The following is a 15,534-nucleotide window of genomic DNA, read 5'->3' as shown; positions in this document are numbered from 1 at the left end:
GGATGATATCTCTCTTCTGCTCCAAGGCAAAGTAACGTCCAGGATTGGGCATGTGCTAGAAACTCACTTGCCTCGACCTTCATTGACAATTGGCTTTTTCTTCTGGTTCTCTCCTCTCCCCTCTTTTGTCTTCCTTCTCAACCATGCCGCGCCCTACTCAAGTTAAGGAAACTCAGGGACCGGATTCTGAAAAATCCTGTCTCCCAAGAAGAAACTGGCTCACCGACTACCCTGTGATAGTCTCACAAGATAAGTTAGATTCTATTTTCCGAGCCATCAACGACTCAAAGGACACCGTTGAACATAAAATCGACACAGTGGTTGTGGACCTCCTCGAGGCTGACCATGGTAAGTTGGTGAAGCGGATTGCTGACACTGAACTTACCTTGCAGGAACTCATCCCCAAAACCACAGATATATCCCACAAATGGAAGACATGCTGGGGCGTGTGCATGTCTTTGAGGTCCGGGATAAAGGCTCTGAGAGCAGCGCCCATAGAAACAATATATAAGTGGTGGGTGTACCTAAGAAGATGGAGGTTGAGGATGCAGTGGCCTTCCTGAAGACTTGGCTATTAAGAAAGTAGCACCGCAGAGCTTGTCCCCCTTTTTCGCACTTAACAGAGCTCACAGGGTACCCACCCACCCACAGCCCCATGGCAGACCGCTCTGGCCTATGGTGGCACGTCTCCTTCACTTCAATGATAGGGATCCCATCCTGAAGTGCGTCAGGAATCTTGGGGAACAGATGTTGGATAACAGCCGGGTGTTCCTGTTCCCTGACTTTACTGTCACCGTCCAGAAGCAGAGGGCCTTATTTTTGGAAGCGAAACGCAAACTTAGGGACATTAGTATCCAGTATTCTATGCTATACTCCGCGAGGCTGTGGGTTATCACTGATCAGAGCACAAAGTTCTTCTTAGAGCAAGAAGAAGTGTGAGACTGGCTTGACTTACACCCTAAGGTGAGAGGTCATAGCCAACGTCTTTAGAACAGACTCCAGAACAGGCTGGGAAGGAGTGGGGCTCCCTCTTCTTATCAGGTGCGTCAAGACCGTCAGAGTGCCACAGAGACAGCTGCCAAACTCACAGTCTCCAGGCCAGAGCATCACTTGTCAAAAGAGCGGAAGGTATCCAGTGGTCCCAACACAGACTCGAATTCTGATTCCACATTAAATTCTCACCGGAGCTGGGACTTGGCCTAGGTCACGCCACAGACTGCAGAAATCATCCACTATGTTGGGCCTCTGGCGATATGCTTACACATAATCTTCATATTGCCAAGTTTTATCTCATCTCCTGGTCTCTCTTCCTTCTGCCATTTGTCTGCTTGAGCGGCATATTTTGAACTGGGGTGGCGTGGTGAGCAAGAGAATGATGGATCAAACCCAGATCTTTGTGACTGGGGTGAATGTTTGCATTGTTTAGCATTCCGTCCATCATTTGTTCCTTTTGCTTTTGTTGCCCTAAGTGGGAAGGGTATGCCCCGACATGGTTCCCATGCTCACTGCGCCACTGGATTCACGCTAGCCTGGCTGATGAGGTTGATGCTCCAAAACCAGCCGCAGGATGCTTGTTTCCGGTGCAGGGAGGACCTGACTTGGCAGTTCGGGCTAAACTGTTCCCAATAGGAACAGGGTCAAGACTGATTTGCACATGGCTGGGTCCAAACTGGGGTGACGTGGTGAGCAAAAGAACAATGGATCAAACCCAGATCTTTGTAACTGGGGCTGAATATTTGCATTGTTTAGTATTCCACAAATCACTTATTCCTTTTACTTTGTTCGGCCTAAGTTGGCAGGGTATGCCCAGACGTGGGTCCCTTGCTCACTGTGCCACTGGATCCAAGCTAGCCTGGCTGATGAAGGCTGATGCCCCAAAACCGGTCCCAGGATGCTTGTTTCTGGTCCAGGGAGGACCTGGCATGGCAGTTTGGGCTGGACTATTCCAGTGAGGAATAAGGTCAAGACTGATTTGCATTTGGGTGGGACCAAACTGGGGTGGCATGGTGAGCAAAAGAACGATGGATTAAACCCAGATCTTTTTGACTGGAGGTGAATGTTTGCACTGTTCAGCATTCCGTCCATCAAATGTTCCTTTTACTTTTGTGTCCCTAAGTGGGCAGGGTATTCCCAGATGTGGATTCCGTGCTCACTGCACCACTGATTTCAAGCTATCCTGGCTGATGAGGGTTGATGCCCCGAAACTGGTCCCAGGATGCTTGTTTCCGGTCCAGGGAGGACCTGGCTTGGCAGTTCAGGGTGGATTGTTCCCATGAGGAACTGTTGGAAGGCGTTCCCCGGGGAGGCTGCGGAATACGTTCCTGACCACCCGGAGGCCCACCTTTCCCAGAGTTAGGCCGAGCAAGAGCGGGGAGGCCCTTCCTGGAAGGGTCTCGTACCTAGGATCGCACACGCTGCGCTTACTCTCTTCGGATAGAGGGACACCACACAGTAATTCTTTGCAAGTTAATAGGCTTTATCGTTAGTTGTCAGGGATCTTTATGATCCGGAAGGCAGGAGCAGAAGTAGTGCCACAAGCGGCAGCGATCTCGTGATGAGGGGTAAGGGGTAGCGGAACAGTCTTTGAATCAGTGTCTCTGCGGAGTATCCGGCGCACAGCTCTCAATCCTCGAGCTGAGGGGATGTTGCTTCTCTCGGCAATCTCTGCCGATTCTCTTGGAGGAGCGGGCTGCGAGTCACTCAGCAGGCACCGGAGGTTCGTAGTTCGGGGAGCCGCGACGGCGTCAGCAGGGCTCAGATGGTTCAGAGTTCGGGGAGCCGCGACAGCGTCAGCAGGGCTCAGATGGTTCGGAGTTCGGGGAGCCGCGACAGCGTCAGCAGGGCTCAGATGGTTCAGAGTTCGGGGAGCCGCGACAGCGTCAGCAGGGGTCAGATGGTTCAGAGTTCGGGGAGCCGCGACAGCGTCAGCAGGGCTCAGGTGGTTCAGAGTTCTTCGGTTCGGGGAGCGATCGAGCCGCGACCAGGTCGGCAGGCTCTCGTCAGTCCAGGTCTTCTCTGCCTCCCGTCCCTTCCGCACCCCCTGTTATACTTCCCCTCGTCTTTGAAGTCCGAAGTCCTCGACGAGAGGGGTCTGGGTGCCTGGGGCGGTGTGTCGGGGCTTCCTGTCACTCGGCCCTTTGATCTGTTCAGGTGGGTCCGGGAGGGACTCCAGACGCCCAGCAGGCGAGGCGGCCGCTCACCGGGGGCCTGGTGGTCGATCGAAACTTCCCTCGGGGAAGAGACCAGAGGTGTGACAGGGTCGGCGCCTCTCGGTCTGGGTTGGGGGGTTTCGCCCTCCCTCGGCCGGGCATGCGTGTTGGGGATCTGGCCGACCCTCGGGATGTTGGGCCATGGGGGCCGGAAGTCTGTGACATCGAGGATCGGTGCGGTTGCAGGGTAGCTTGCTGGTTGGGAGGGCCCACGCCACGAGGCCGGTCTCACAGGAACAAGGTCAAGACTGATTTGCATATGGCAGTGTCCAAACTGGGGTGGATTGATGAGCAAAAGAACAATGGATTACACCTAGATCTTTGTGACTGGGGGTGAATGTTTGCATTGTTCAGCATTCGATCCATCATTTGTTCCTTTTGCTTCTGCATATTTTGAAAGCTGTTATCTAATTTCACACAGAACCGGGGGGTGGGGTTCTCCCCCCTCCACTTTTCATGTACATCCCCATCGCACTTACAGAGTCACACGGAAGTATACAAAAAAGTGATGGGTGGTGTGTTTGAATTAATCTCAGACACTAGTAATGACATGGGTGCTCATCCCAGCCCATTTATATTTTTTGCAACAATGCAACCTCTCATTAGACTCAGCCTAATCAAATCAGTCTTGACCCTGATCCAGTAGGAACAGTCCAGCCCAAACTGCCAAGACAGATACTCTCTGGAGCGTAACACGAACAACCAAGAACCAGTTTCACCCTAGTTGGGGCTCGTTAGTAGGTGCAGCTTGGTTCCAGTGGCACAGTGAGCACAGGATCTACAATTGGGGGTACCCATCACACTTAGGGCATCACACTGATATATTTTAGAAAGTTATGAATGGGATCTTTGCATTAATCTGAGGCACTGGTAGTTACTATGGGCCGTTTACAATGCCACCTCAGATTAGGCCCAGCCATATGCAATACAGTGTTGCTCCGGCTCCAACAGGAATAGTCCAGCCTGAACTGCCAAACCAGGTCCTATCTGAATTAGAACACAAGCAAGCCAGGATTGTTTTCACCCCAACTGGTGCGCGTCAGTGAGTGCAGCTTTGTTCCAGTGGCAAAGTGAACATGGGACCCACATATGTGCAAACCCATCGCACTAATGAAGTTGACCTGAAGTTTCCAGAAAAGTGATGGGTAGGACGCTTGAATATATCTCACCCACTGGTAAACACTTGAGCCACATCCCAGCCAATTATTTTTTTTGCCCATAATGCTACCCCAGACTAGATGCCGCCATATGCAAATCATATCCTGCTCCAGTAGGAACAGTCAAGGCAGAACTGCCAAGCGCGGTAGTTTCTGAACCAGACGCAAGCAACCGAAGACCGGTTTCACCTTAGCTGGGGCTCATCAGTCAGTTGCAGTTTGGTTCCAGTGGCACAGTGAGCATACAGCCAATGTCTGGGCATACCGATGCACTTAGGCAGTTACACCAAAGTGTACTAAAAAAGTGATGGGTGAAACCAGTCTCGGTTTGCTTGTGTTTCCATTAAGAGAGGACTTGGTCTGACAGTTCAGGATGGACTGTTATTATTGGGGCAGGGTCAAGACTGATTTCTAGATGTCTGGGTCCAAACTGAGGTGGATGGTGAGCAAAATAACAATGGACTGGGACACAGCCGCAAGGAATTACCATTGGCTGAGATTAATTCAGCCAATGGTGTATTGCAGTTTGATGCTCTAAGTGCGACAAGTATGTCCAGGTTTGGGCCCCGTGCTCACTGTGCCACTGGAACCACGCTACACCTGAATAAAGAGCCCCAACGAGGGAGAAACCAATCTTGGGTTGCTGATGTTTGGGTTCAGAAAGGACCTGGACTGTCAGTTCAAGCTGGACTGTTCCTCTAGAGAAGTGGACAAGATTGTGTTGCATTTGTCTGGGGCCAAACTGAGGTGGATGGGTGTGAAAAACAACGATAAACTGGGATGCACCCCGAGTAATTGCCAGTGGCTGAGATTAATTCAAGCATTTCATCTACCACTTTTTTGTATACTCTTGATTTAAGACAGAGCTTGGCCAAACTCTAGTGTAAGACGTAGTCCAGCCACTTTGGCTTGTTGATCTAGTAACTAATTCAGCTGCTGACACGGTGAAATGGAATTAGCATACCAGAAAGAAAATCAAACAAAAGAGGGATTGTCGATGAGAACTGCTAGCACAGCACAACGACCTTTACATGGAGCCCTTGATATACCAATCTTGATGTAGGCTCCGATTCTCTAAGTCTCTCGCACCTATAACAATGAATATTCTTCCATAGGAGGAATAAAATTCAACAATTTCTGCAAAACCCTCTTCTGTTAGTTACATTGTTTTGATTACTGAGAGGTGGCTAACTAATGTGATTCCTTATACATACGTGTGTTTTAGAGAGAGGGGGAAATTAACCATGCACTCAATTTGGAACCACCATAGACAGAAAGGATGCCATCCAAACAGCAGAGAACTTGCCTTTCTTAAATTTATAGGGGAGTTGGAGATGGTTTGACATTTGGTACATCTGGTTGTCAAGGAATTCTGGTGATTCTCTCTTGGCTGCACTGGAATTAAAACAATGAAATGAAAACAGTAAGAAAAAAGCTGCACGATCGCTCAAGGATCAAATTCATTTTCAAATAAGGCAGAATGAGCAATCGCAAAAATAGATTTAAGACATCTGTGAGCAGTGGCAGCTGTAACATTCCTAAGCGATGTTGATTAAATATTGTTTCTGATATACACCAAGAAAGCCAACCATTAAGATCCATGGGTGTTTGGAGAGTTGTTTTCCCAGTAAAAATTCTGAAAAGTGAAAGGCAAGATGGAACATTTTACAAGCACATTTTTATTCTCAAAAAAGAGTGGTGGTGAAGCTATAGGTTTAAAGTGCAATTATAACAAATGACTAGCATTTTTTATTGAGGAAGGTGCCAACCCTTGTAGAGCATTTTTGTTCAGGAGCATATCTACTACTCTAATTTCTGAATTAACTGGCAGCCAAGTAGACAAGAACATACTGTTATTTAAGCTCACACCATGGAACTAGTGTACACGTTTCTGAAAACTTCAAGAAACTTTCCAGCCCCTGAAGGGCAAAGCAATTATTTGCCAGAAGACAAGATAACCACAACTTGAAACCTTTGTGACTGAAAATAATCACAGTGGGAAACATTGCTCCTACTTGTTGTAGTCACTAGGTACCTACCTACATGTTTTGCAAAGGTGGGAGTCATTTACGTTTGTTTGAACTATTTCTAGTGTTAAGCTAACATATACAATTTGTTTTACCTAAAACTTGTTTCCCTTTGGAAATGTGCATCAAAATGTATTTGACTTGCTCTTCATTGTGTAAGAAGTACAAATAGTGAAACTCGGGTCACTTCTTTTTTAACTAGAGCAAAAAACATTGTTTAACATGTATTGGCTCCATTTTTTGCATAGAGACTAAAAACGGTTCTTTGTTGGCACAATCGATGCCTCCTTCAAATGACTAAATTGATGGAAACACTTCCTTTAAAATTGAAGAAAAGTGGATATCTACTGGTCCCCATGACTATGAAATTAACTCTATTGTCTAATTAGAGTTCATAATTTATATCACTACTACTGATTATAAAATCATTATACATTACAACACAAAGACAGAACATGGTTCCTGCAGACCCAAAAGTGGGGGTACTTTTAAAGCACAGAGCAGGTCCCAGACATGTCCATCATAAATACCATTTAAAAACTACAAATCTGCTTCACCTGTGATAACAACTTTAATATATTCTGCAGAAATGTCAGTATGATATATGAATTAAGACGGAATTATGACTACTTCCAAGAACGTTTTTAACTGGGATAAACCAACTCTACAAAATTAAATCTAGAGAAGTAACATTCTTTTATAAGCCTAAAAAAATCATTAAAATGTTACCTGACCTGCAGGTGAAGTCACTTGAATAATATACTTGACCTAACTGTAATGTTCTTGACAGAAAAAATTGGTCTCGCATTATGTGATACTGGGAAAATATATTTTACTAAGCCACCTTTTCTGCATTATTACATACGACTGCACCTCCAAATATGTGGGTTCAGCATGTCTGCTATACAAAAAGACTCTTTTGTTTGATGTAATAAACTTACATTTTTTGCTCCATATATAATACAAATTAAGCCCACTTATAGGATACCAATGACCCCTCACTTGCCTCTTAGTTCACTAACAGCATCGTCATCAGAACGGGGGCGGGAATGTTTCTCAGTTCATGTCTTAAAACTCTCACTTTTAATAAATATATAACTAAACTATGATATGGTAGAGCACATTTACAGTCAGCATATTTTCCATCAAAATGGCCACAAAATGTACCAATGAGACACAGTTTTAGTGCTAAAACTATATAATGCACAAGCAATAATGTCTGAAAATCGGAGTTCTGCATATATTTATCATCTGCACCTCACCAAGTAAAGAGTTCTGATTTCTAATTTGTGCCCATTAAAATCTTTTTTTCCCTCACACTTCTGAGTTACATAAAAATGTGCTTTCCTTATTGCCGATATATTTTGAAATATTTGTACGGTTCATTTATTAGTTATTCAATTGTTGTGTGTTTAAAAAAACTGACATCCTACAGCCTTTCGTTTCACGTCAATTGTCAGATAGTTCACTAAACAGAATTCTTTAACTTTGCAGTCAGAGAAAGAAAAGTAACCACCAATCTCTAAGACCAAATAAGCAGAATTTTGCAAAAAGACATAAGCTGTCATTTGACCTCTACATTTGAACACAGTAAACGTGACTAGTTAAAACAGATTCAAAGACATTGGGCCTGATTCACAAAAGTAATCTGAGACAAAATTCTAACTTTACGACTTTCGGGATTCACAAAGGGCATTTAGGAGTAGTAAAGTTAGCATTTTGTCTCAGTTAAACTTAAGTTTTGGTCTTCAGTTAAACTTAAGACCAAAACCTAAGCTTAACTGAGACAAAATCCTAACGTTACTACTCCTAATTGTGCTTTGTGAATACCGAAAGTCGTAAAGTTAGGGATTTGTCTCAGATTACTTTTGTGAATCAGCCCTTAGTTATTGCTCATGCACCTTCTAAATGAATAGAACAGCTGTCATGTGCCAGCTCAAGCTCACACACCACTCACACACCAGGACAGATCAGTAAAAATAGCTCGCCATCTTAAAATCTGACTCTCTATTGGGAGTGGGCGAGAAGATTTTTTGAGGCCTGATTTACATTGTTTGTTGCATAGCTTCATGTAAAGCACAAGTTAATACATAATTCACAGTAACTAATGACAGCTGTAACCCAAAAATAAAATATCACAAGCTTTTGTTAGGATTTGATAATAGCTCAGCCTTTTGTTGTTGCAGTCACAAGAAACTTACTTTGAGTTCAAATAGCAGAGGGAGTTAGGCCTGCACACGAGCTCACAACAGCTGGGGGCAAACAACAGCTTCCACTTCTCCACACACTCATGCACACAGCCCTCAGACCATAGTTCAATGAGATAAAAAGACTCTACATGCCTGCTCCTGGATTTTCAATTCAAGCACTACAGTGACCTCCCAACACACACCATTGTACATATAATGGGAGCGAAACCTGAATAAATAAAGCATGGTTAAGTACACACTTAAAACAGTGCTGATAACCGTGAGATAGCTCGCAGGCACCATCCTAGTACCCTATGAGTATGCTGCCACTGTACCTTAGTCGAGTTCAAACTCTACACAGGAAGCATGCAGTTCTCATAGGGTAAGCTAAGTTACTGCTGCAGGGGAACCCCAGAAAACCCCTATAGGTACAGTCAGTGGGCAATGCCAACATCCCCAGGTTCAACTAAAGAAAACAGCCAGCAAGGGGATCATTTATACAAAGATATACTACAATTAAATATTTTTGTATTTAGAGATTTATAACTCCCCCAACAAAATGTACAGGAATCACGCCAATGTCTGGTGTTGAATTTTAATGCAGAGAAGAGGACAATAAATGAATTGTTCTGTATTAAAGCAAGAGGTGACAAGAGGGTCTTTGAACAACAAGAAACACATATCTACCCAGCATGCTACTTGAACATATTTCCATCCATCGATTCACTGAGACAGAAGTGTTTAATCCACTCTTAATACAAGGAACATTCCTATAGAGCGTACCCCTGTAGTGTACGGTATGTCCCAATGTTAATTGATCCAAATAAAAGTAGCGGAATGTGTGTTGACGTTTCGGCCTCCTGTTTTTGTGAATATGTGAGACTATCCTCAGGATTAAGTAGTTAATGTAGAGGACCCCTGAAAAGGTTCTTGCACTGGGAGGACAATAGGAATGTACTTACTTATTATGATCCATGTGGTATTACAGAAGGAAGCATCGCAAGGCTATTTGGAGGGGCGAGGGCGTTGAGAACTACTTTTCAAATAGCCGCCTCAAAGCGGACCTGTGACTGCAACTTGGGACCGCAGAATTAATCGGACAAAAGCTCCAGGTACTCATGGTTCACAAGAATCATCAACTAGCAACATGAGCAGCCAAGGGCACACCGTGAAGGATATTCATGAACACAACAACATTTTGAGCTGCTGTGGAGCTGGCCTGGAGAGCACACTAGGTGGAGTACCGCACATCGGCGGTACAGGTTCAAGCAAGTGTACCTAGTGCCATAAAACACTGATGTGAGAACGCTCTCTGACCTCATTTGTGATCAAAATATGGAAAGGTTTGGGGACGGCTCATGCTTGACTGTGTTTGATCATCCACAAGCTCTGTGTGCCTAGTGGGGAGTTACAGTGAGCGTCTTCTGACCAAAGGCGTCAAGAAACTGGTTCACTGCTGGTTCGATTGACTTCATTGTCTTTTATGAACTTATTTTTCCCACTTGCTTTCAACACTCCAGAAAATCCACATTATAGTCTCAGAAATCGTCTGGAGTGAAGGGTCTGCCCTTCCTATTAATTATGTTATTAAATTTCAATTTTTGCACACAAAGGCCTAAGGCTGAATGCCAAATAACCTTGGAAAGCAGATCTGCACAGCTCTCTTGTCACCTCTACATTATAAAATGAACCAATACCCCTCTCCCTGGCTACCGTCCCACGCATCCGTAGAACCACAGCCGGAGGCAGATCCTTCTCCCACCGCGCCGCCAAGACCTGGAACACCCTCCCCCTCAACCTACGACAAACCGAAGACCTTCTAACCTTCAGGAGACGACTCAAGACCTGGCTGTTCGACCAGTAGCAACAGCACCCCCACCCCACTCCCCACCCTCAACGCCTTGAAATCCTTGCGGGTAAGTAGTGTGCTTTACAAATTATTTGAATGATTGATTGATTGATTGATTGATTGATTGATTGATTGATTGATTGATTGATTGATTGGGAGAGTGTACAGCAGCCCAGTACTACAGCAGTTAACAAACACTGTCTAAGGAAGTCAAAGAACCCGCGATTACCCAATCCTTATCACATATTGCTTAAAGCTCATAAAAGTTTGGCTCTGCACTTCATAAAATACTCATTTTGAAAAAGGCACAGCCATGGAAAAGTAAGGCTCAACTTACATTTCAATAAGAATCGACTCCCATCAAAGCTTGGAGCAGACACAACATATGGCTGCCCCTGCAACCACTGCAAGCCAGGCCTCTGCTCAATTTCAATATTTATTTCTGAAAAAACATGCATATTAAAAACAACAGATACAACGGTCCAGTCATGAAATGTAAAAAACAAATAGGTAAAAAAACAAGTATTTTACAAAGATGGAAAGGATTAAATACAAAAAGTCTACTAACAATATATACCTTCCTTTTGAATTAAAGAAGATTCATCTCAGCTAATGTCAAGGGTCACTCTCAGACTAATGTGCTATCTGCGCACAGATACGTGTTACACGTATTCTCTGTGCCCTCCTTCGAAATATGTTCCACAAATTAAATTTTTATATTTTCTGCACTTGTGCAAATCCAGAGTGCTCCCTTCCTGGTGTCTATTCCATACTCAATGTTAGCCTAAGTCACCGATTTCTTATCTTGCACGTGAACAGAAAATGCATTTTATCTTCAATACCAAGGCAATTAGAATACTGTTATGAGCTTCTCTGCCCCAAACATTTGGTATCACAGAAACAATCCACAAGATTTGGTCAAGTATGCCATCATTATCATCATGGTATTAACAAAAATAATGAAGAATCCTGGGAAAAAGGGATCCCTATCATTACGTTCACCTTCCAAACCCAGCCGCGGCGGGTCCATTGGAGCTGAGGGCCACGACACGACCCTTCACCTTTCCCAATCAAGTACAGTATCTGCCAGGCTGAGTAAAGGTCGGCCTGATTGTCACTCTTCATTTTCAGGTCAGGCAGCCAGGAGGTAGACATGCGCTAAATGCGCAGGCTCCTGGCTGCCTGAGCTGAACTTTGCTGGGCTGAGGATGTCACGGCTCCTGTGGGCGTGACCTCCTCAGCTCAGCAAAGGTCTGTGAGGCCCTTCCCCTCGGTAACGCGGGCTAGGGTCACTCATTGTCTTGGACCTGGGCGCTTCAGTTTTAAGCCCTAAAGTGCCCAGGATCAAGTATCAATCAGTGACACTTCATCCCAGTGGGGTGGAGTGAGCAGTATTACCGACACCATCCCACTCTGTGACAGGTTGGGACTGTGCCTTCCCTCATTGTGAGGAAAGGCGCAGTCCCAACCCTCCTGGGACCTCTGAGTCAGAGCTGCAGGTCTTTAATCTTTTTTTTAATTAACGTTTGAGGCTTGTATGTTTAAATATTTGGTAATGAGTGCTGTGGATGGATGTGTGTGTGAGTGAGTGTGTATGTGCGCGTGTGTCCTGTCTTCCCCCTCCCTCCTAAAATTACCAGCTGCCACTGTCTAAACCCTAGCGCTGTTACCCGAGTACAGCTTTAAAATGCCCACTGTGAGTGTGTACTTTACCCATTACTTTACCCATTACTCCTCAGAGATTTACATTTATTTGTGCTTTCTTATAAAGCGCTTCCCATCCCGGTATACGGTGTGATAGCACTTTAATATATATAAGTCAATATAACACTGCAGTACAAAAAAATCACTGAAATAAGGACAATAACATAGGTCACAATGTAAAGAAAAGCACAGATGTTATGTCGTTGGCAAAAGCCATTTACACAAAAAGAAGAGGTAAATTAAAATGTTCACTCCTTGGGTTGGGTGTGAACAGGCCAGCATCCATTGTCCACAGGAGTTGTTTTAGACCCTGTTTGTATTAACAGCACCATGGCAACAATGTAGAAAGTGCGGAGGGGATGTGGTGTAATGGCCAGAGCTGCCAGCTTTGGACCTGAGGTATCACGCTCGAGTCTCGGCGTCAGCTCAAGATCCTGTGATTCTGGGCAAACCACTTCAACTACCCGTGCCAAAGAAATGCATATGAAGGTAACCTTATGTAATGTGCCAGGTGCTCATGTAAAGCACTCAAACTGCCAGGACTCACCGCCTCGTCTGACTCCTGCTGGACCATGTGTCGCCAGTGACGTCGTATCTTACAGGGATCCTCTGCTGTGTGTCCCAGTGACATCGGATCTCACAGGGATCCTATGATGTGTGTCCCTAGTGATGTCAGATCTCACAGGGATCCTATGCTGTGTGTCCCTAGTGATGTCAGATCTCACAGGGATCCTCTGCTGTCTGTCCCCAGTGACATCGAATCTCACAAGGATCCTCTTCTGTTTGTCCCCAGTGACGTCGTATCTTACAGGGATCCTCTGCTGGGTGTCCCCAGTGATGTCAGATCTCACAGGGATCCTCTGCTGTATGTCCCAGTGACATCGGATCTCACAGGGATCCTATGATGTGTGTCCCTAGTGATGTCAGATCCTCACAGGGATTCTATGCTGTGTGTCCCTAGTGATGTCAGATCTCACAGGGATCCTCTGTTGTGTCTCCCCAGTGATGTCAGATCTCACAGGGATCCTCTGCTGTGTGTCCCCAGTGACGTCGTATCTCACAGGGATCCTCTGCTGTGTGTCCCCAGTGATGTTGAATCTCACAGGGATCCTCTTCTGTGTGTCCCCAGTGACGTCGTATCTCACAGGGATCCTCTGCTGTGTGTTCCCAGTGACGTTGAATCTCACAGGGATCCTCTGCTGTGTGTCCCCAGTGACGTCGGATCTCACAGGGATGCTCTGCTGTGTGTCCCCAGTGATGTGAAATCTCACAGGGATCCTCTGCTGTGTGTCCCCAGTGACGATGGATCTCAATGGGATCCTCTGCTGTGTCCCCAGTGACGTCAGATCTCAATGGGATCCTCTGCTGTATGTCCCTAGTGATGTCGGATCTCACAGGGATCCTCTGTTGTGCGCCCCCAGTGATGTCGGATCTCACAGGGATCCTGTGCTGGGTGTCCCCAGTGATGTCAGATCTCACAGGGATCCTCTGCTGTATGTACCAGTGACGTCGGATCTCACAGGGATCCTCTGCTGTGTGTCCCCAGTGACGTCGTATCTTACAGGGATCCTCTGCTGTGTGTCCCCAGTGACGTCAAATCTCACAGGGATCCTCTGCTGTGTGTCCCCAGTGACGTAGAATCTCATAGGGATCCTGTGCTCTGTGTCCCCAGTGACGTCGGATCTCACAGGGATCCTCTGCTGGGTGTCCCCAGTGATGTCGGATCTCACAGGAATCCTCTGCTGGGTGTCCCCAGTGACGTCGGATCTCACAGGGATCTTCTGGTGGGCGTCCCCAGTGATGTCGGATCTCACAGGGATCCTCTGGTGGGTGTCCCCAGTGACATTGAATCTCACAGGGATCCTCTGCTGTGTGTCCCCAGTGACGTCGGATCTCACAGGGATCCTCTGCTGGGTTTCCCCAGTGACATCGGATCTCACAGGGATCCTCTGGTGGGTGTCCCCAGTGACATTGAATCTCACAGGGATCCTCTGCTGTGTGTCCCCAGTGACGTCGGATCTCACAGGGATCCCCTGCTGGGTGTCCCCAGTGACGTCGGATCTCACAGGGATCCTCTGCTGTGTGTCCCAGTGACGTCGAATCTCACAGGGATCCTCTGGTGGGTGTCCCCAGTGACGTCGAATCTCACAGGGATCCTCTGCTGTGTGTTCCCAGTGACATCGAATCTGCTCTGTGTCCCCAGTGACATCGAATCTCACAGGGATCCTCTGCTGTGTGTCCACAGTGATGTCGGATCTCACAGGGATCCTCTGGTGGGTGTCCCCAGTGACATTGAATCTCACAGGGATCCTCTGCTGTGTGTCCCCAGTGACGTCGGATCTCACAGGGATCCCCTGCTGTGTGTCCACAGTGATGTCGGATCTCACAGGGATCCTATGCTGTGTGTCCCTAGTGATGAGAAATCGCACAGGGATCCTCTGTTGTGTGTCACCAATGACGTTGTATCTCACAGGGATCTTCTGCTGGGTGTCCCCAGTGTCGTCGGATCTCACAGGGATCCTCTGCTGTGTGTCCCCAGTGACGTCGAATCTCACAGGGATCCTCTGCTGTGTGTCCCCAGTGACGTCGAATCTCACAGGGATCCTCTGCTGTGTGTCCCCAGTGACGTCGGATCTCACAGGGATCCTCTGCTGTGTGTCCCCAGTGACGTCGGATCTCACAGGGATCCTCTGCTGTGTGTCTCCAGTGACGTCGGATCTCACAGGGATCCTCTGCTGTGTGTCCCCAGTGACGTCGGATCTCACAGGGATGCTCTGCTGTGTGTCCCTAGTGACAGCGGATCTCACAGGGATCCTCTGTTGTGCATCCCCAGTGATGTCGGATCTCACAGGGCTCCTCTGCTGTGTGTCCCCAGGGACGTCAGATCTCACAGGGATCCTCTGCTGTGTGTACTCAGTGACGTCATGTCTCACAGGGATCCCATGCTGTGTGTCCTCAGTGACATCAGAATTGCTGTGTCCGCCCAGTGACATGGGATCTCACAGGGATCCTCTACTGATTATATGCAAAGAAGGAAGTTCCTACTCCAAGTTCACGCTGAGCAACTCTCGACCTCCGTCTGCGCATGCTCAGATGGTGAGATAGGATCACTCGGGGCCTAAGAAAAGTACTACACGCGGTCAGAGGATGAGCATGTGGGGTACCTGACCGAACACACCGCCGCCTGAGGAAAGCGCTGCGCATGCTCAGAAAATAAGCTACTAATCAAAGGGACTTGATAAAACTAGGCACCTTCCGACCTCCTTCCACGCATGCTCAGACGGTGAAATAACCATCAACACCACCTGCGTACTGCGCATCCTCAAAGGGTAAGATCCCATCGCCCGGACCCAAGAGAGATACTGCGCGTGCTCAGAGCGTGTAATACTAATCACTGTG

The 15,534-nt window shown here is 46.8% G+C and overlaps 1 protein-coding gene across 4 annotated transcripts in view; it reads right to left on the bottom strand.

The window, feature by feature from the left end:
• LOC146813534 (uncharacterized) overlaps nt 1–15,257 on the bottom strand; it is a 36,746-nt gene extending 21,489 nt beyond the window's left edge. Inside the window, exons 1-3 of one of the 4 annotated variants that reach the window (XR_014966993.1) lie at nt 12,683–15,257; nt 10,769–10,873; nt 5,673–5,761 (exon numbers count right to left, since the gene is read on the bottom strand). The gene's annotated coding sequence lies outside the window, so the exon portion shown is untranslated. Of the gene's footprint in view, nt 1–5,672; nt 5,762–9,165; nt 11,861–11,911 lie in introns of those variants that run through there. The other 3 variants (XM_085620301.1, XR_014966991.1, XR_014966992.1) reach the window with 3 other exon arrangements.
• Between the last annotated feature and the right edge of the window lie 277 nt (nt 15,258–15,534).

Source organism: Triturus cristatus, chromosome 7 (genome assembly GCF_964204655.1).
Source record: "Triturus cristatus chromosome 7, aTriCri1.1, whole genome shotgun sequence".
Lineage (NCBI taxonomy): Eukaryota > Metazoa > Chordata > Amphibia > Caudata > Salamandridae > Triturus > Triturus cristatus.
This window is presented reverse-complemented; position numbering and strand designations above follow the sequence as displayed.